We start from the raw sequence: 21,872 nt of genomic DNA on the forward strand, positions 1-21,872 counted from the left end.
CTAATGATTAATGTAAATGATGTTGGAGAGGAAAGACTATGAGAGGTGCTATTTGCTGCTGTTGTATTTTCCTTAGCAGTTTTCCCATTTCACATCTTTGGGTTCCAAATTCCTGTCTCCAAAGCATCAAGCTTTCTAATGATTGGCAAAAACCACTCAAAATATTAACATTTGTATTCTGCTTCTTAGAAGAAACCTTTGAAATATGAGAGAAAAAGAAATTGAAGATGATTGCGCCTATAGATTTATTTTATTCATTTGAAATTTTAGCAGCATAAAGTCAATTTATAGTGAACATAATTCTCTTTCAAAAAGTCTTCATTTGATGTTACCCTCCAAAGATTGCTTAGATTAATGGGACAAAAGTTTTGGGTAAAAGCTTGGGATACCTGAAATTTGTAGCTGTATAACCCTGGCTCTTGATATGAGACTCGACATTGAACCTTACAAAGAGGGCAACCTTAGGTGATATCATTGGTCACAAATGCATTACAGAAAATGTTTTCTCTTAGTTAAATTGATATATCTAGCTCCTAAGTTGATTGATTCAATATAATTGAAGACTGAACTATAATGAATTTTGAGTATTCTATATTTTATTTAGTATTTATATATAACTATTTATATATAACTATTTTATTGAGTATTTATAGTTATTACTGATATGAAGTATGCTTTCAAATTCTTTTCATTAATATGGCCTAAAAGATTACTAAAAAGTAATGCATTGGGACTTTGTGTGGAACTAATAAGTAGATAATCTCTATGATTGTATCCTTGCTTGAAAAATTTTATGATGTTCTGTTCATATCTATTTGTTATCCATTGTGGATCACAGATACAAAAAGAATCTGGTTGCTAAGCAACCAGATTGTATATGATGGAACTCCTTGAAAGAACTTAAGTGTTAACTCTTTAGAAATTGAGAGGTGTCTGAGACATTGTGAATCCCTTACTTTTAAAAGTAGATATGTATTATGCTTGGAAAAGAACTACAGTGAAAAACTGCCTCAAAAGTAGACAAAAATGATCTCAGAACTATTAGAATAACTGCTTTCCAATTTAGAAAATTCAGTCATTAAAAAAAAATGGAAATAATTGCACTGAAAATGATAGGTTAGTGCTTTCTTTTAAGATTCCCATCTCTAATGGGTTTATTAGCCACCTCTTTTCTCTAGTCATTGTGTTGTTACCAAACTCCCAAAACCAGGTGTGTAATGACGCACTTAGTTTCCTTCTGCCTTTCTCACAAAGGGGCTGATCTTTCAGGCTTTGTTTGTTTTGTCTTCTTTTTCATTTTTTTTTCTATCAAGTTTTCATTTTGTGAAATATAGTTGAACAATGGTTGGAACATTAAATTGAAATGAAAAGAATCATAATTGGAATTAATTTTTTAAATCATTTTATCAGTTCTTCAACAATAACTGATTTCTTTTGTGCCTGCTGTTTTCTGTTCTTCTTGAAATGTCTTATGTTTTCCTGGATGGACCAGTAATAGCAGATGCTTCTGTGTAGGTAGAGGTGAGAGCTCACCATATTTCTTCATTTGTGTATGCTCTCTGTAGGCTTAGGGGAGTACAGTTGTTTTAAATAAATGGTACCTTTTGGGGAGACAGGGAGGGTGGATGTGTCTTCTGATTTTATGAGCCTCTTTTGTTTCTAGAGAATCTCTAATTTCTGTTGCTTGCTTTTTCTTTTCTTCCTTTCACCATCAAGCATCCAGGGGATGTGACCCTCCAAGTTACCTCCCTCCCTCTGAAGTGGTGCCCTCCCAAGACTTTGGTCCTGGCAACTTTTCAGCCCCTTCTTTCATTTCCTCTGTAGCCAAGGATCAGACTTGTTCTCAGTATTTCCACACTTAGGGTGGTACACTCTTTCTGGGGGTGATTTTCATCTGTTCCCCAACCAGGCTCTGCCACCTGACTCTCTTTTCTGGAAAGGTTTCTGCTGGTTTCAGATGTTCATTTTTCTCCCTATGCATTAATTGAAGTTTAGAGTATGTTTCATGTCCTGGCTATGCTACAGGCAGGGCTGGCTTCATAGGCATGCCACCAATGCGGCTGCACAGGGCCCCATTCTCAGAAGGGCCTCTCACCTGGGGTTTAATGCTCTGCAGTCACTGTCTTAAAATCCTTAATAATTTAGTGTTTGAATTTGTGTTTTGTAAGTGAAGTCTGATGGGACAATGGAGCATGTGCCAGGACCTTGAAGCCTTGGCTCACACATGAGCCTGTCTCCCCTTCCCCAGCAACCCTTACTCCTCACCTCCCCAGCCCCGAACTCCCCTGGCTGAATTCTTAGCCACCTGCCTCCGTGTCTGCCTTGCAGCCACTGAGGTCCTCTGGCTGAGGCAGCAACCTGGCTGCATTGCAAGCAGAGGTCAGTGCTCTGTGCTAGCCTTCCACACCCACCAGGGACCTGGAGGCATGTGTGGGACGGTTGAGGTTCCTGGTTGACAGTGTCATGGTACATTCAGCCAGCAACACAGTGGGGCCTCTTGTCTACTGCAGATCCGGGTACAGGGTGTGTCCTGGCACAGAGGTTTCGATTCCTTGGAAGCTGCCAGTTCACTGTGGTTTGGGTGGACTCTGGGAAGGGGAAATTGATTTCTCTGCCCTGGGCTGGAGCCCTCATTTTCATCTTGGAGTAAGCCCTGCCAACTGTGTAGCGTGCCCTGGCTGTAGAAATGAGTTTTGGGTGGTTTTATTTGCTCTTCTGGTTGATTTCTATGGTTTTGGAGAGATTCGAATTTAGGCAGTTGTCATTATCTCACGGGAAACTGGAATTTCCTTATTTTAATTTGCTTTTATCAAACTTTTTTTCAAACTTTAAAAGCAATTTGTATTTTTTTGCAACAAAACAAACAATATACAGGTATACAAAGAAAAAGTCAACATTCTATTCCCCCTCCCTCTCAAAGTGACCATGTTTACATTGGGTACATATATGAGGTCTTCCCACACTTTTATTCATGATCATATCATACACACACACATGCATGCCCACACACATTTATATATGCAAATGTACATATACACAAGCCATGTGGGGGATTTGAGGGTGTGGTAAAAATGCTTATATCTTGATAACCTGAAAGTCCCTCTACTTCAGTGCATCTGAATCCAACTCATTCTTTTTAATAAAACATAATATTCTATATCCATAGATTTGCCATTATTCATTCGCATATCTTGTAATGATGAACATTTAGGTTGTTTCCAGTTTTTTAGTGCTATGATCATGCCACTGTGCTACAGCCTAGGTGACAGAGGGAGACCTTGGCTCTAAAAAAATGAGGAAGAGAAACTAAATAAATAACTTCTATGGTGTGTCTTGGGCTCTGTACAGATTTATTCTATTCTGTACCTTATTTCTGTATTCAGACATCAACATCACTGGTGTTTAGAATGATAATAATGAGGTACTGCAAAGTTATTTATAATATACTAAACTTGTAAGGCATGAAGAGCCAACTATTACATTTTAGGAAAAAATCTCAAACCAAAAAAGAGTTGAAGCATATAGATTTTCTGAATAATCTTCATTTGACAAAAATTTGCTTTACCAGAATGCTCTTTTTCTTGATTATTTTGTTTAACTGGTATTTTGCTTAGCTCTGTTATTCAATTTATTTAAGAATAATTTATTAAATCCCTACTAGGTTCCAGGCATTTTTCCAGGTGCTAGGGTAATAGCAGTGAATTGAATGATAGTGAACGTAGATAGAATATGATGTCAATCACAAAAACATAGATATATCTAATAAACTAACATAGAAGATAAGATATATTAGACATTTCAGAAATACTTAGTATATCCAAAAGAAGACAGAAAAAGGGGAATGGGGGGAACTAAGAACAGAGAAGACAAGTACAAAACAAAAAGCAAGATGATAGATTTAAACCCAACCACGTCAATAGTTGTATTAAATGTAAGTAGTCTAAGTATCTGAATTAAAAGGCAGAGATTATAAGATAGGATAAAAGAATAGGCAAGACCCAACTATATGCTGTCAACAAGACATCCACTTTTAATATAAAGACACAGAAAGCTTAAAAGTATAGAAAAGGATGCACCAGCCTAGTACTAACCAAAAGAAAACAGAAGTGGCTATTTTCATTAATATTAAACAAAATGAATTTTAGAACTAAGAATATTACCAGTGATAAGTATTATCATTTTATAATTTAAAAAGAGGCCAATGAGTCAAGAGGACATAATAATACTAAAATGTTATGCATCTAATAATAGGGCTTTAAAATATGTAAACACTGATAGAACTGGAAGGAGAAATAAATAAATAAACCAACATTTATAGCCAGAGTTCTCAACACCCTTTTCTTTTTTAAAAAATGTAATTTAATTTAATTTAATTTTAAGTTCTGGGATACATGTGCAGGATATGCAGGTTTGTTACATATGTAAACATGTGCCATGGTGGTTTGCCGCACCTATCAACCCATCCCCTAGGTATTAAGCCTGGCATGCATTAGCTATTTATCCTGATGCTCTCCCTCCCCCATCCCCGACCCTGACAGGCCCCAGTGTGTATTGTTCCCCTCCCTGTGTCCATGTGCTCTCATTGTTCAGCTACATGCAACACTCTTTTCTTAATAACAATTTGGAGAAAAATATTCAGGGCAAAAGAAAAGTGCAAGGATCCTGAGGTCAGAAAGAGCTTGAGTGTTTAGAGGAACCCAGAGCAGCCAGGTGCAGTGGCTCACATCTGTAATCCCAGCACTTTGGGAGGCTGAGGCGGGCAGATCACCTGAGGTCAGGAGTTTGAGACCAGCCTGGCCAACATGGTGACACCCCGTCTCCACTAAAAGTACAAAAATTAGCTGGGCATGGTGGCAGGCACCTGTAATCCCAGCTACTCAGGAGGCTGAGGCAGGAGAATTGCTTGAACTGGGGAGGCAGAGATTGTAGTGAGCCGAGATTGCATCACTGCACTTCAGCCTGGGTGACAAGAGCGAGACGCCATCTTGAAAAAAAAAAAAAAAAAGGAACCCCCCAGAGCAGACCAGTGTGTTTGTGTTTAGAGCAGAGTGAACTGATGGAGCATGGTCCATTGTAGACCAGAGAGATAGGCAGGGGCTAGATTGCATAAGACCTTGTGGACCATTGTAAGGAGTTTGCAAAAGCACTAAACATGTTTGCTTCATACTGTGGCTTTGATTTAATATTTAATCATTAGGTGTATCTTAGAATTTCTCCACAGCCTTAAACTGAAAACAGTAGGTGACAAAGAACCCCACACTTTAAAAAACAGGCTGGACCTGATAGGATACCATCAGGAAACAGATATGTATTCCTCCCATCCCTTCTTTCAAACCTGTTCTGTCAGATCTGCATCTCTGAATTGTATCCCAGGGATCTATCACAGCTTTTGAGTCTTATTTTCAGTTATTAAAAAGTTCAGTCTGATCTTAATCAAAACTCCCATCTCCCATTATTCAGTTCAGTGCTCCTATGCTTCCTTCAGCTCAGCACTGCCCTTGTCTTGGAAATCGCAGCAGGGAAGAGCTAGCTGTGTGGTCTTTGTCTCAGCTCCCTGGCTTTTCCTCCTCCTAAACAGGCTGTCGGTTCCTCAGGGTCTGGGCAGGGGCAGTGAGAGGCAAAAAGGGAGAAACTGGTTTTCTGGGGGTCCTCTAACTCTCTCTCTTTGGGTACTGAATACCTTCTGTCATGGAATACTTTGGTCGTTATTTTTCTGTTCCCTGCCTCCAACACACACACACACACGCACACACACACAGACACACACACACACACACACACACACCCACCCACACACACACACGAATGTTTCTGTCCCTTGACAGGGGACTGTGCTCTCCAGCTGACCCGTTTGCATACCCTCCTCTCCTGGTTCCTGCTTTTTGGGTACAGCTCCAGCCTCTTCCTGCTAAAATCCCCTCACTCCGGTAGCAGGCAGCCCTCTTGGGTAGGGTCCCTTCCAGGTAGTTCAAGTCTGCTCATGTCTTCTAAAGACATTGTCCACTTGGCCCATAGAACAGGCTACAAATCTTTGCCCCACAGGAGATTGGAATGTAAGCTTCTCTCGCTATCTTCTTGCCCTCTCCCTTCAAGGGCAGCTCCAGGCAGCTCCCATCTCTGTGGTATATGCCCCAACTCTCCTAAAAACCCTTCTGCACCTTCTCTGGTGGCAGCTTATGGAGGCCTAGGAGTTTCTTTCCACAACTCAGCAAGAGTTCTGTGTGGGAGGGAGTTGCCAGCCTCTCCTCCGGCAAGCACATTGCTCCCTTGGGTAAGTTCCCTTGCTACTGCCCTCACTTGGAAGGGGAATTCCTCCCCACTTCTCTACTCTAAGAAGGAGGGGGAACTCCGCAGCAATCCCTACTAAGCCAACAACTCTTTCAAAAGTCCCCGTTACCCAGCAAGTCCCCAGCTTTCTCTTGAAGACACTGAAGATGGAAGGTGAGCTCAGGGTGGTGGGGGTAAGTTTCCCATATCCTGGCAAGTTCTTTCTAGATGAGTCTCTGTAGTGTGGGATCTTTATTTCAGCTTTCAGCCATTTAATATCCTGTTTCATGTGGAAAAAAGTTTGAGTATAGAAATAAAGCTATAGGCTGGGCGTGTTGGCTCACCTCTGTAATCCCAGCAGTTTGGGAGGCCGAGGTGGGTGGATCATCTGAGGTCAGGAGATCAAGACCAGCCTGGCCAACATGGTGAAACCCCCATCTCTACTAAAAATACAAAAGATTAGGTGGCCATGGTGGCCCATGCCTATAATCCCAGCTACTTGAGAAGCTGAGGCAGGAGAATCGCTTGAACTCGGGAGGCAGAGGTTGCAGTGAGCTGACATCACGCCATTGTGCTCCAGCCTGGGCAACAAGAGCAAAACTCCATCAAAAAAAAAAAAAAAAAAAAAAAAGAAAAAAGAAAAAAGGAAAAAAAAAAGAAAGAAATAAAGGCTATCACACTTAATTGTACTGATGAAATAAAAAACACCAGCTAATTTGGTCATTCGGGATTCTTTTGAAAAGCTCTAATATGGCAGTAGAAATTTAAGACTGCACAATTAGACATATCTTTCAGAAATCAGTTCATCAGTTTACCATTTGGTTGGGAAAGGAGGAGGCCTTTTCCTGCAAGGAGCATTTTAAAAGTGACGTTTAAAAATTAGCTACCACGTATGCAAATACTTCTGAAAACTTTTATGTCAAATTTAATGATTTGATCAATTAGGAAATAGTAAATATATCCATAGACATCAGTTGCATAGACTTGAATTTCATAATTAAAAAGTGAGTATATCCTTGGGTATTTTATTGATAATTTTCACTGTGGCTCATTTTTTTTTTTTTTTTTTTTTGAGACGGAGTCTCACTCTGTTGCCCAGGCTGGAGTGCAGTGGTGCAATCTCAGCTCATCGCAACCTCTGCCTCCCGGGTTCAGTCAATTCTCATGCCTCAGCCACCTGAGTAGCTGGGATTGCAGGCATGTACCACCACACCCAGCTAATTTTTGTATTTTTATTAATAGTAGAGATGGAGTTTCACCATGTTGGCCAGGCTGGTCTTGAACTCCTAGCCTCAAGTGATCCACCCGTCTCAGCCACCCAAAGTGCTAGGATTACCACGCCCGGCCACTGTGGCTCACTTCTTAATTGTTGGGCCATTTTCCCCAAGTACCCTGTTTCTTTATCAGAAAAGTGATGAAAATATAGAATTATGATGACTGTTCTAATACCGGCTGAAGATGGAAGAACAAATTGGGAACTATTGATCAAGACCATGCTTCAGATCTGTGAGACTGTGCGTAAAGTCTGCCTGAAAGCTGGTTGCATTCTGTTGCTTTTAAATGTCTGGAAATAAAAATGGTCTGGTATCTTTAAAAAGTTTAGAAAAAGTCCAGTGGCTTAGAAAATTGCCAGAAGCCATTCTGTCAGAATTCTCTAGCGGAGGTAGTAAAACCAGCCTGCGGTTTTTTATTAAAGGAACTCACCATATGATGTATACAGATGTGATGGTGAGGAATGTCACCTCCACAGAGACAGGAGAAGACAGTCACAAGGAGCAGCTCTAATCCCTTAGGATCCGCATGAAGCTCAGGGTTTTTGAGAGGTGGAAGTTAAAGGGTTAAGTATTTCTGTTTAGTGTAGACCAAGGTAAACCAAGATGAAATTAAGCATTGCTTGACAGCAGTTGAAGATTGGCAAGACTATGGCAACTACACTTACTTCTCTACATTTTACTCGCAGTTATGCCATTTTGTTTCTAATTAATCACTAGCATTTTAACAAAATGATGTAATTGATAGCTATCAACCAGACGGTCAGTCTTCTCCCCACATCAGAAGGTATCTATTCATCTATTCAGCTATTGCCAGACACACCTTCTACCTCATGGCAGCTACCTAGATTGTCGGCCAGAGGGCCTGCTCTCCACACTAGACCTGTGAAGTACTAGCAGGTTCCTAAGAGGATTCCAGTAATGTCCCTTCTAAGGCTATCAGTGGAAGAAGGATTGTCCTGGTGTGCTTCTAAATCCCAATGGTTGCTGGGCCTTACTTCTGACTTTTAGAAGGCTACCCCAGCTGTGCCTGCAGCAGCAAAGGGATTTTCCATGTGTGGATTCAGAGAAGTGCCTTGTGTTCACAGGGAAACTGTTTTTATTCTTGTGTAACATTTGAGGCCATCCCTCTGCAGGTTGCTGACAGCCTCCTGTTTTCCATTTTTCCTCACTGCAGCTTTGTCCAGGGTAAAATAAACTGGGCTTCAATTTTTGTATATAATTTTTTTAATGAGGATACTAAGACTTAAAAATAGTAGCAGGAAACATAAGCCTTTATTCATTTTACAAAGTATAAATAGTAACAGTATACTTCATATGTACAGTGTGACCAGTTAAAATGGAAAGATCCTGCATATAGGAACAGGGGTAGCACTAGCGAGAGTGCCTGGTAAGAAAAAAAGGGCAAAAAGGCAGAAAATGGAGAGAACCAGGGGACAGACAGAATGATTAGCTCACAGAGAAAAAGGAAGACAGAAGAGCCTCCTTATGCTTCTTCTGACATGTCCTCTAGTACTAAAGTGGTCATGGGTTAGCTTTATCCACAATCTTCCTGTGTGGCTGTCAAGCATAATCAGTATTATTTTTCAAAAATAGAACCAAGAGAGGAAAACAAATGTCCCTCTCACTTTGTACCCCTACTGAAATATTGAAGAACGAATTTGCTGGAGACAAAATGCTGGTGTAGAAAGTGACAGGCCTGATTACATACTGCTTTCACAAAAATTGATTTCCATACTTTATAGTTGTACCTTATTATCAGGTGCATATATTGCATGTCTGCATTTAACATTTGTGCACAAAATAAACTTCTTTGATTGCATTTGACTTGGCACCTTGATTATCTTTCTTGTTGCATACTGGAATTGGTTGTGCCTCTGGTTTTCTACTTCTGTCTTTAGTGCACTTGTAATATGCCAGTGTCTGGAAACCATTATGACAGGTCCTACCAAGGATGCCAGCTGGACTTGAAGGAGACACTTGTTTTCTCTCCTGAAGTCTATTCTGTGAACCACATGTCCTGAGGATCTGCTTTGTTTAGGACTGGGAACCTGCTCTTTCCACTTAAGCACTCTCAACTGGTTTCACAAGGCTGAGTGCGCATCAGATTTTCACTTCGCTTGACCTGTCATATAATATCCTCAACTGAGGACTCCTTCCTTTTTTCTGATATAATGGTAATTTTTAAAATGCTTTCCTGGAAACTGATTGAAATGGGCATGGTTGCCACTTCATAGAAATACACTGAATGTTGACTCTAAGACTTACATATGCTTTGGAGACAGTGTTATAAGGTTTCACCAAAATAGAAGGAAGATAGAAAAAACAAAATGATCAGTGGATCATACAGAGGCCACCAAGGAGAGTATTTGAGAGATCAGGGCAGCTAGAATAACAGGGATGACAGTTTAGGGCAGAATACATTTTTGTAAGAGAATAGGAAATGTTTTGTCTTTAATGAATTAAGATCAATGCGAACTTTTATTCCAATGCTGATCTTGCAGCAGGTTAAATAACATATCCTGATGTTGCAGGGCACTTTCTCAGAACGCAGTTAAGTAAATAAAACCTTGTTTCTTGGATCATATCGAAGTGAATACACGTTTTTATTCTTTAGTACTAAGAGCTTTATGTTGAATACCGTGTTTCTGATATGCTGTTATAGAATCTGATAAGTACTTTTTCACAGAGAATGAAGTTGATTTTTCTCTACTGAAAAACTAAATTACAGGAACCCATCCTCCTGTTTCCTTCCCCTACCCATCAAAATAGGAGGATTTGAAAACATGGTAATTATCTCATGTGATTTGGTTTATTAAGGTTAAAGACGTCTTATCAGGTTATTGCTAAAGGTTTCCAAGACCCCTTGCCCAACTGATGTCAGAGGACCTGGTATTTGGCGCTATGTGGAGTGACTATACAGCTAATTTCCTAATGGAGGTTATTGTTATTAATTCAATTTATTTTTATAGCAACTTTATTGAGAAATAATTTACCACCGTACAGTTCACCCCTTTAAAGCATACAACTTTTAGTATGCTCTTAGAAGTTGTGCAGCCATCACCATAATCAATTTTAGAACATTCTTACCATTCCCAAGAGAAAGCCTCTGTACATTAGCAGTCACTACCCATTTTCTCTCATTAGCAGCCCCAGCCCCAGAAAAACACAAACCTACTTTCTATCTCTATAATTTGCCTATTCTGGACATTTCATATGAAATGAATTCATGCAGTACGTGCGTCTTTTGTGTCTGGCTTCTTTCATTTAGCATAGTGTTTTCAAGGTTCATCCATGTTGTAGTAGGTATCAGTAATTCATCCTTCTTATTTCTGAATTATTTTCCATTTAATGGACATACCACATTTTATTTATCCACATTTGGGATATTTTCAAGTTTCAACTATTATGAATAATGTTAATATGAACAATCATGTACAACTTATGTGGACATATGTTTTCATTTCTTTCAGGTATATACCTAGGGGTGAAATTGCTGGCTCATATGGTAACTCTGTGTTTAGCAATTTGAGGAACTGCCTGTTTTGCAAAACAGTTGTACCATTTTATATTCCCATCAACAATATATGAGAGTTCCAGTATCTTCACATTTTTGCCAACACTTGTTATTATCTGCCTTTTTTATAATAGTAGGGACAATTTTCAGAATGAAAGTGAGCCCTTATTAATTATCCCAGGCATGGCATGAACCAGTAATCAAATATCCTGAGCTAGTCAGGGTATTTGATTCTTCTAGAACTCTTGGGAGTGAGGCCTACTCAGTAGCAAAAAGTAGGGGGTGATTTGGGGGCAATAGAGCTAAGTACCAGTAAGTAGTGGTCATTGGATATATTCAACAAAGAGGACATATCCAATTTTATTATAATATCTTGTGGGTAGATATTACTGTTTCTAAGGATCAAGCACATATTTATCTGGAAAGGAATCAAGTCTTTAAAATCATTTTTACAGGGGCAATTATGTTATTATTCTTAATAGTAAGATGCAATAGGAGATCAGCTTTGTTCAACAGGTAAAATAACTACCCAGGTGAACCATAGCCATTTTGTCCAAAATTGATTCCCAGAGGCAAATTTGTAGCAGGTGATTTAACTACTCTTAATTTATTCCCAGGGACATTCTTTTTACATTGAAGTGCATCTCCTTCCTAGGCCTCAACTGAGCTGCTTGTGCAGGCTACTAGATGTTCAGGTTTTACAAATCTTTGCCATCTTATTCTGTCTTTTTACATTGTTATTGATACACTGATGGTGTTCTTGTAAGATGTCTTGAGTGGGAGTCTCTAGCCCTCCACCCTAGCACTGTGGCAGGTAACTCATCTGGCTAGCAGTAGCTCATGGTACTCTTATGGGATGGTTGGGGCGATGCTATATGGTAAATATCAGCTAACCCAGATACCAAGACATCACAGACAATCAATGGTGGTGTTGGCACAATAAATACCTGCTGGACTTTAATACTCATAAAATGTATCCTTTCTAGATCTGGTGTGTTGGCTTTTATTTATTGATGGAAATTATACATCAAAATGTTTCCCTTTCTTATTTGCTGTCAGAAAGCTTAGAGCTGATTTTTTATTGTTCAGCCACAATCGCTAGTCATCAGTGTCTTTAATATAACAATTTCTGTGCTCTTTCCAGTGTTTTTTTTAAATTGTTTTTTTAACTGTCCTAATCTTATGAGTTTTTTTTTAACATTGTTAGCCACCTTTGAATTATTTTTAAAGGTTTGAGTATAAATAATTTTTAAAACTCCCATCCATAAAAGATAACTATCTTTTCTCTCCAGAACTATAAGTCTCTTGGAAATTTGATTTGATTTAGATAATTGGCCCTACTACATAGTACCTTCTCTCTTTGGGCTCTTGACCATCAGGGGTTATCCTATGTTTGTCATGCTAGGGAAGCGTAAGAATGTTCTTTGGGTATTCTTTCAGAATTAGAAAAGGCAAAATGTTTGATAAACAGACATTTATTTCAATATTAAATATCCTTCGGATAAAATGAGCTCAAGTCTAAATTGCACATTCTTCAAGTTGTCCTTGATCAAGATGTGTAGATGCAGAATAGTTCCTTCATTTCCACATCTTTTCTAGTGAGCAGGTGAGAGTACTTTCTCTGAAACTGAAGAGAGATGTGTCCTGATCCTAAAACCTTTCAGAGAGCTGCCTGACTGCGCTGCTCAGGAAAAAAGGGGTGCTCACCCTAGCATGGTGGGGATGGCCTCTGAGAGGCCAAGTGCCTTGGGGCACCCAGCTGTTCAGCGGCATTGTGGTGAAAGGGAAGTACAGTCGATCCTCATTTTTTGCACATTCTGTATTTGAGAATTTACCTACTCGCTAATGTTTGTTTATGTCTAATCCCAACATCAATACTTGCAGGACTTTTGTGGTCATTTGTGGATATGTGAAAGTGGTAAAAAACATTTGAATCCTCCTATGTGAATGTTCCCAGCTGAGATCGAACAAGGGGATGTTCTGCCTTCCCATTTCAGCTCTGATACTATAAATGTGTCCGTTTCTCATGCATGGCTCAAAAATGTGCCAAGTTTTCCACATTTTTTTGTGCTCTTCATTGGTGATTTCATTGCTTAAAATGGCCCCCCAACCATAGAGCTGAAGCACTGTCTATTCCTAGGGGAAAAAAGGCTGTGATGTGCCTTTTGAAGAAAGCACATGTGTTAGATGAGCTTCATTCAGGCATGAGTCATGGTGCTGTTGTCCATGAGTCCCATGGTGGTTAATCAACACTATATATATTCAATGTGGCATCTTTAAACAGAAACCAACATAGAGCACAGTTATGTATTGATCAGTTGAAGAGAATACCTCCTGTGACCAGAGGCTCACAGGAATCTAACCCTGGATTTCTCCTAGGAGCAATGATTCCATATTTATGAATTCAGTGTTTGGGGTGACTTGATAAAACATAACTACCTTGCATAAAGAGAATCAACTGTATCTCTTTTGCTGCTCTTATAATTCTTCATGTTGGTGGGCCCCTGCCTTCAGCCCCAAAGAATGCAGCGTGGGGCTTATTATTTCTTGAATCTGTTTTTTTTTTCTGGAGAATTTCATTCAACAAATTATGAATATTATTAGGTGTTGAATTGAGCTTTTGAAAACTTGTCAGATTCATCTTCAAGATTTTTGTTCCAAACATCCAAATTTATATACTCATTGTGAGTTTTTGAATGTTAACAATAGAATTTGATTCATTCTATATCCTTTGAGCCCACATGATGCATTTCCCTGTGTTAAGACTTACTTGTTGCCCAGTTGAGTGATTCATTCACCGCTTCTTACTTCCTGGAGGTTTAGTACCACTCTTAAAAATAGCAAGAGGCCAGGCATGGTGGCTCACGCCTGTAATCCCAGCACTTTGGGAGGCCAAGGTGGGTGGATCAAGAGGTGAGGAGATCAAGACCATCCTGGCTAAGACAGGGAAACCCCATCTCTACTAAAAATAAAAAAAAATTAGCCACATGTGGTGGCGGGCACCTGTAATCCCAGCTACTCAGGAGGCTGAGGCAGGAGAATTGCTTGAACCTGGGAGGCAGAGGTCGCACTCAGCCTAGATGGCACCACTGCACTCCAGCCTGGGTGACAGAGCAAGACTCCATCTCAAAAAAAAAAAAGGGCGGAAAACATTGCACAATGGGTTGAAGTGAGAGGTCTGCCTTATTTTGGGGTTTGTAGCTCCCTCCCTGTGCTGGAAGGGGGCTGTTGTGAGTGCCCCCCTCTTGCAGATGTCAGCAGGAACCAGTTTCTCTTCCAGAGCTGAAGCTCCAGCGTGCTGCCTGGCTTGAAGCTGCTGCCCTCTGTCCCAACTCTCACCAGCTCTCTTGGGTTGTTCCCTGCTCTTGATCCTAATCAGTGCGTGTTTCTCACAAGCCTCTTCAGTCATCATGTTGACCCAATCCCCAGACAATGGGTAGTAATTAAGTCAACTTTCATAAGGTTATGGTATGCGAAGTGTTACAAGAGATTGCTTACAAGAGCATTTAGAATAAAGAGTTCAGGTGAGGGCAGTATCTTTAGTGAGCCAATGAGTTGTCTATAAGTTGATTGGGAAATTGTTTAGTCTGAGATTAGAATAAGATGTTTTCTGAAGCACATACCAATGAACAGATTCCTTGAAGAGATTTCCTTACAGAACAGTTTGTATTTTCATGTTGAAAATTAGCTTAGTGATTGTTTAACAGGTTAGAAAACCAAACCTGATGAAAGGGTGACTTGGCATCAGGAATGGGAGAGGTGGTTTGGTGAAGGGATAGTGACTACCACTGACCACTAAAATAGCTTCATTTGTTTTTGTATTTTCAGTGTCTCATTTCCTCCCATGTTCCTCCTTTTTATTTTATAATTATTTTGTTTTTAATTTTTAATTTTTGTGGGTATATGGTAGGTATATATATTTATGGAGTACATGAGATATTTTGATACAGGCGTACAATGCATAATAATCACATCAGGGTAAATGGGGTATCCATCACCTCCTTTATGTCACAAACAACCCAATTATGTTCTTTTAGTTATTTTTAAATGTAAATACACTGTTGTTGACTATAATCGCCCTGTTGTGCTATCAAATACTAGAGCTTATTCATTTTATTTAACTATATTTTTGTACTAATTAACCATCCCCAGTTCCTGCCCTGCCCCCTACTACTCTTCCAAGCTTCTGGTAACCATCATCCTACTCTCTGTCTCTATGAATTCAATTGATTTAATTTTTAGCTCCCACAAATAAGTGAGAACATGTGATGTTTGCCTTTCAGTGCTTGGCTTATTTCACTTAACATAATGACTTCCAGTTCCATCCATGTTGTTGCAAATGACAGGCTCTCATTCCTTTTTACAGCTGAATAATACTTCATTATGTACTTCAGTAGTATTCCTAACTATCCATCAACAGATGATTGGATAAAGAAAATGTGGTAAGTCTCTTCTAACTGTCTCCTAACTATCCATCAACAGATGATTGGATAAAGAAAATGTTACCACATTTCTTTGTCCGATCATCTGTTGATGGATAGTTAGGTCTTTCCAAATCTTAGCTCTTGTGAATAGTGCTACAATAAACATGGCAGTGCAGCTATCTCTTCAATATACTGATTTCCTTTCTTTTGGGTATATACCCAGCAGTGGGATTGCTGGATCATATGGTAGCTCTATTTTTAGTTTTTTGAGAAACCTCCAAACTGTTCTTCATAGTGGTTGTACTATAATAATTTACATTCCCACCAGCAGTGTACGAGGGTTCCCTTTCCGCCACATCCTCGCCAGCATTTGTTGTTGTGTGTCTTTTGGATTAAAGCCATTTTAACTGGGGTGAGATGATATCTCATTGTAGTTTTCATTGGCATTTCTCTGGTAATCAATGATGTTGAGCATCTTTTTATATACCTGTTTGCCATTTGTATTTCTTTTTTGAGAACTGTCTATTCAGGTCTTTTGCCCATTTTAAAATGGGATTATTAGATTTTTCCTATAGAGTTGCTTGAGCTCCTTATATATTTTGGTTATTACTCTCTTGTCAGATGGTTAGTTTGCAAATATTTTCTCTCATTCCGTGGGTTGTCTCTTCACTTTGTTGATTGTTTCCTTTGCTGTGCAGAAGCTTTTTAACTTGATATGATCCCACTTATCCATTCTTGCTTTGTTGCTTGTGCTTGTGGGGTATTACTCAAGAAATCTTTGCCCAGTCCAATGTTCTGGAGAGTTTCCCCAGTGTTTTCTTTTAACGGTTTCATAGTTTGAGGTCTTAGATTTAAGCCTTTAATCCATTTTGATTTGATTTTTGTATATGGTGAGAGATAGGGTTCTAGTTCCATTCTTCTGTATATGGATATCCAGTTTTCTGGCACCCATTAAAGAGATTGTCCTTTCTTCAATATATATTCTTGGCACCTTTGTTGAAAATGAGTTTACTGTAAATGTATGATTTATTTTTGGGTTCTCTATTCTGTTCCATTGCTCTATGTGTCTGTTTTTATGCTAGTACCATGCTGTTTTGGTTACTGTAGCTCTGGAGTATGATTTGAAGTCAGGTAATGGGATTCCTCCAGTTTTGTTCTTTTTGTTCTGGATAACTTTGGCTATTCTGGGTCTTTTGTGATTCCACTTAAATTTTAGGATTTTTTCTCTATTTCTGTGAAGAATGTTGTTGGTATTTTGCTAGGGATTGCATTGAATCTGTAGATTGCTTTGGGTAGTATGGACATCTTAACAGTATTAATTCTTATAATCCACGGACATGGAATATCTTTTCAATTCTTAGTATCCTCTTCAATTTCTTTCATCAGTGTTTTATAGTTTTAATTGTAGAGATCTTTCATTTATTTTAATTCCTATGTATTTTATTTGTAGCTATTTTAAATGGGATTACTTTTTGATTTTTACACTGTCTACTGTTTGCATACAGAAATGCTACTGATTTTTGTATGTTGATTTTGTATCCTGTAACTTTACTGAATATGTTTATCCATTCTAATAGTTTTTTGGTGAAATCTTTAGGTTTTTCCGAGTATAAGACCATATCATCTGCAAACAAGAATAATTTGACTACTTCCTTTTCAATTTGGATGCCTTTTATTTCTTTCTCTTGTCTGGTTGCTCTAGCTAGTACTTCCCCATATTCCTTCTTACCGTTCACTTCTGCCTCTGCTTTGTGCCCTTAGCACTGGAGCTACATCTTAAGAGGTGGGGTGACATGTTGATGGTATTTGGCTGAGGGACCCTGAAGCTTCTGGATCTTGCTTGTAATTGTCCACTCTGTTCAACAAGATATCTAGGGGGCATGTGTGCACAGAAGATAGTGATTTTTCAGGGCTCTTATTATTAAACCTTGGCCCCATACTTTTTAATATGGAACACTGCTTTGGCAGAAAGAAGAGCTAACCAGAGATAGCACTTCCTTCTGGGAAGAAGCAGCAGGGCTGGGAGAATCCTAGCCCAGACTTTCTCTGGAAGCTGCTCCAGCTCCTGACCAGGCTTATCTTACCATCCAGGTGGGAGTTAGGAGGACTCTGGAGTCACACACAAAGCCAAAAATCTCCTGAAAACAGTACCCTTTCCAGTGTAGATCCTAGGCTCACCCCTCATTGTTCACTCAGGAATTAAGGCAGCTCTGGGGGTAACCCCATTTATGGAATCCATGCGATGATGGCATTGTGGGGGACATTGGCTAAACTCCCAAGGGGATGTGCTATAACTGCATTTCAGTGGCTAGGCCCCACCCTTGTCATGCCTCTTCCCCAGGTCACTATGGTGACGAGTCACTAATATCAAGAAGTGAAGAATGGCAGTTTATAAAAGACCATAGGTTCTCCCTATTCCAGGATCAATGGTACATATGGTTTCTTTTCTTTCTTCGTCTGACTTGTCCTTTAAAACCTCCATTTGAGAGCTGCCTCTTCCAGAAAGCCTTCCTTGACCACCTTCAGCTGCAGTCTGGTTTGGAGCTATCTTCTCTGAGCTACTACTTGCCACCTTGGAAGGCTGTGGCTGGTACATGATCTTGAGAAAGTGGTTCCCTAGCTTTGTGGGAGTGGAATCTAGATGACAAATGATTAAAGAGTTGGAGATAGGGGTGTAGATGGGACAGCCAAGGCTGATACCTTTCAAATTTCAGGTTGAACTGTAGAATGAAGAAGGTAGTGATTGAAGGTCACTGGGGAAGTTTATTTATTTGTTTTTTGATGTGAAGAACATTTTTTGAAGGCAGAGAGGAGGAGTATTGGAAATATTAGTAAAATAGGGAATAATCAACAGGTCATGGCCCAGGAGGAAGCCAAGAGAAGTGGAATCAATAACAGGTGGAAGGAAGTGAAAGGGAAGGCACAGAGGGAGCTCTGGCTGGACATCCCCAAAGTTGTTCAACAATGGGAGCTACTGTTTCTTGACAGTTGACTAGATGCTGGATAGTCCTTATACATTCTCATCTGATTTCCACAGCAGCCACTTCACATTATACAGATGAGAAAACTGAGGCTTAGAACAGGTTCTTCAGGTGATACATGTTGGGGAGGGATGTGAATGTAGTCAGTGCAACTTGCAGAATCTGCTCTACCAGAGTCTTGCTTCTCAAAATGTGGTCCTCGGAACAGCACCACCTGGGAACCCATTAGAAATGTCCACTCTCAGCCACGTCCTCAGACCGACTGAAACAGACCTGCGATGTTTACATATGTTGAGGTCTGGAAACTCTGGTCTAAACTTCTGCCCCTTGTTCTCCTTGAAGTATTAGATGTTGGCTTGGCTCCCTGCTTAGGGTAAAGTTAGTGGAGCATGCTGAGGGCAGAGGCTTGAGGGTAGAGGGGAACAGCAAATCACAGGAATGTGATGGAATGTATTAAGAGAGAGCTTCTAGAAGATTATGATATCTATTAGTTCACAGGTTATGGCTAAACGTGTAATGACTTCATTTAAGTTGATATCATTGTACTTTGCAGAGAGAACAGCCAAGTAACCTTGATTGACTCTGGTTGTTCTAATATTCTTAGCTATCCATTCTCTTGGGAGTGTCAAACCACAGCTGGCTGATCTGTTATCAAAGGACTTGTGGTGCCTTGAACATGTCCTGTTATTTCACAATCAGTGCCCTTTGTGCATATGGTTCCTTTTCTTTCTTCTTTGTCTGACTGGTCCTTTAAAACCTCCATTTGAGAGCTGCCTCTTCCAGAAAGCCTTCCTTGACCACCTCCAGCTGCAGTCTTGTTTGGAGCTATCTTCTCTGAGCTACTACTTGCCACCCTGGAAGGCTGTGGCTGGTACGTGATGTTTAAAGGACTTAGCATGGTACCTGGCACATAGTAAGTGCTCAATAAGCACTGGCTTCTATTATTAGCCCAGAAGTAGGAATAAAAATAGTTGAGAATAGAACACATGGTTCAGAGAGTAGCATAGTATAAAGGGGGCAAAAATAACCGAAGGTCCTAGCAAGAGCCATATGGAAGTAGTCAACTAGAAGGTTTCTGTGCTGGGAAGGGAGGGTGAGAAGGCAAGAGAGAGGCAGTAGAAAGTTCATTATTTTTTAAATGTATTTTTATTGTATATATTTAAGGAGAGAAAGTGATGTTTTGATATACCTATGCATAGAATGATTTTGAATGGCTCTAATTGCTACAACGTCAGTTACAAGATGGAGGAGAAAGAAGACATGAATTTAAAGAAACTTGCTTATCCAAATCATTCTTCTTTTAAGAAAGCTTTGTATTCATTATAGCTGATTATAAGAGTTAGGACAAATTTATGATGTGGCAGACTTGTGTTTTAGATTATTAGTGTGTCTTTGTGCTGCGCTGAAGCCTTGTCATCACTGCAGTGTACGTAGCTCCCATTTATGTACTTTCTATAGAATTTGAAGCCTAATTTTAACATTGTATAGTTTTTTATAGTTATTGAAACTTTGCTTCTATCCTATTCTATCTGTAATTTATTTCAAATCAATTTCTTGAACAGGCAGGTAATAGCCTATTATATTATTTTTCCTATGGGAAAATATGATCGTTTATTAATTTGGTTTTTTAAAATTTACTAAACATCTATTACCCAGAAAGCACTATAGAAAATGCTTTTGAAAGATGCAGTTATGAACTAGCAATCACCCTTGTCCTTCAGGAAGCTGACAGCCTAGGAGGGGAGATGTCGTAGGTAGAGATGACTTTAAACACGACAATGTGAGATGCTGTAAGAAAGGCAGGGTAGTACACTTACTGAGGAAGAATAACTTGGTTTTGGCTGGGGACAGGAGTACAGGATAAAAGCTTTGAGGCAAAGGCGGTGGTTCAACTTGACCTTGAGATTTTGTCTGGGTTTGACAGGAAGAAATAGGACAAAAGCCATCTGAGGTGGACAAAATAGTATATAAAAAATAAAGTTTGATTTTTATTAACACAATGGTGAAAAGAGAGAACTGCCAGGTAGTTCCAACTGTTTTTTTTTTTTTTTTTTTTTTTTTTTTGAGATGGAGTTTCATTCTTGTTGCCCAGGCTGGAGTGCAATGGTGTGATCTTTGCTCACTGCAACCTCCACCTCCTGGGTTCAAGCAATTCTCCTGCCTCAGCCTCCCGAGTAGCTAGGATTACAGGCATGTGCCACTATGCCCGGCTACTTTTGTATTTTTAGTAGAGACAGAGTTTCTCCATATTGATCAGGCTGGTCTCGAACTCCCGAACTCAGGTGATCCACCCACCTCGGCCTCCCGAAGTGATGGGATTACACTTCGGCTACACTTCATGAGCCACCTCGCCCAGCTAGTTCCATCTTTAGACTAAAATTTAAGTATCTATAAGAAGGAGGAACTGCTGTTTAATGAATGCAAATGTTTAGGTACATATATATTATCTCAGTTAATCCTCAACAAATCCCTATGAGGTAGGGAGGTATTATTATTTGCATTATAGAGGTACATAAACTGAGGTTCAGGAAAGTTAATCATTTTGCTCAAGGCCACACAGGTCATCTGTGGCAGGGCTGGAAATCCAACACAGATCTATCTGATTCCAAAGCTTTCCACTGCTTCCTGCTACCTTCCTGTGGACCCATTCATAAGACTGACTTATTCATTCATTCCACAAGTACTTATTGAGCATCTGACCTGTCCCAGGTGCTATGCTAGGTCCTGGACATGCAGTGATGGCCAACCTGGCTTAGCTACATGTGGGGGACAAATGGAGGCACAAATAGTACCTTGGTATTCTGAGACCTACAGATTTCCAATTAAGTATAAATTTTGAAGATTAATATGCTTTATTGATCTCATCAAATAGCCTATTGATAACCCTCCTCACTGAGGAAAAACAGATGGGAAAATACAGGAAAATACAGGATATTTCAATGTCATAGTTGGAAAATTTACAACTTAACTATTTTATTAAAATGTCCGTACTTTGGAATTTTAGCAGTTGTAGACCTGAGAGCCCGAGAGGAGACTGCACCCATGCCATGCAAATTGTCATAAAAGTTTTAGATAAAAGTTCATGTATACATTTCAGAGAGAGAAAAAGAGAAGGAGAAAGAGATTTTGTTGACAGCCAGATGAAATTAAGTGGTCAGAAATTTAATCTACTGGCCCACTAAAAAAATATTTTCAAGATACTGAGAAATGCAAAAAATAATGTAAAAATCAAGCATAATATCACCACTTTACACCACATAGTATCACACACACACACTAGTTGAGTACAGTGGTGCCCACCTGTAGTCCCAGCTACTTGGGAGGCTGAAGCAGGAGGATCACCTGAGTTCAGGATTTGTGACCAGCCTGGACAAAATAGTGAGACCCCATCTTTTTTTAAAAAAGAAAAAAT

At 39.6% G+C, this 21,872-nt stretch overlaps 1 protein-coding gene across 2 annotated transcripts in view; it reads left to right on the forward strand.

Moving 5' to 3' along the window:
* The window catches only part of PDE8B (phosphodiesterase 8B), a 255,385-nt gene that overhangs the window by 76,295 nt on the left and 157,218 nt on the right, over positions 1-21,872 (forward strand). The gene's annotated exons all lie outside the window — the stretch shown is intronic.

This window comes from Pongo abelii, chromosome 4 (assembly GCF_028885655.2).
Source record: "Pongo abelii isolate AG06213 chromosome 4, NHGRI_mPonAbe1-v2.0_pri, whole genome shotgun sequence".
NCBI lineage: Eukaryota > Metazoa > Chordata > Mammalia > Primates > Hominidae > Pongo > Pongo abelii.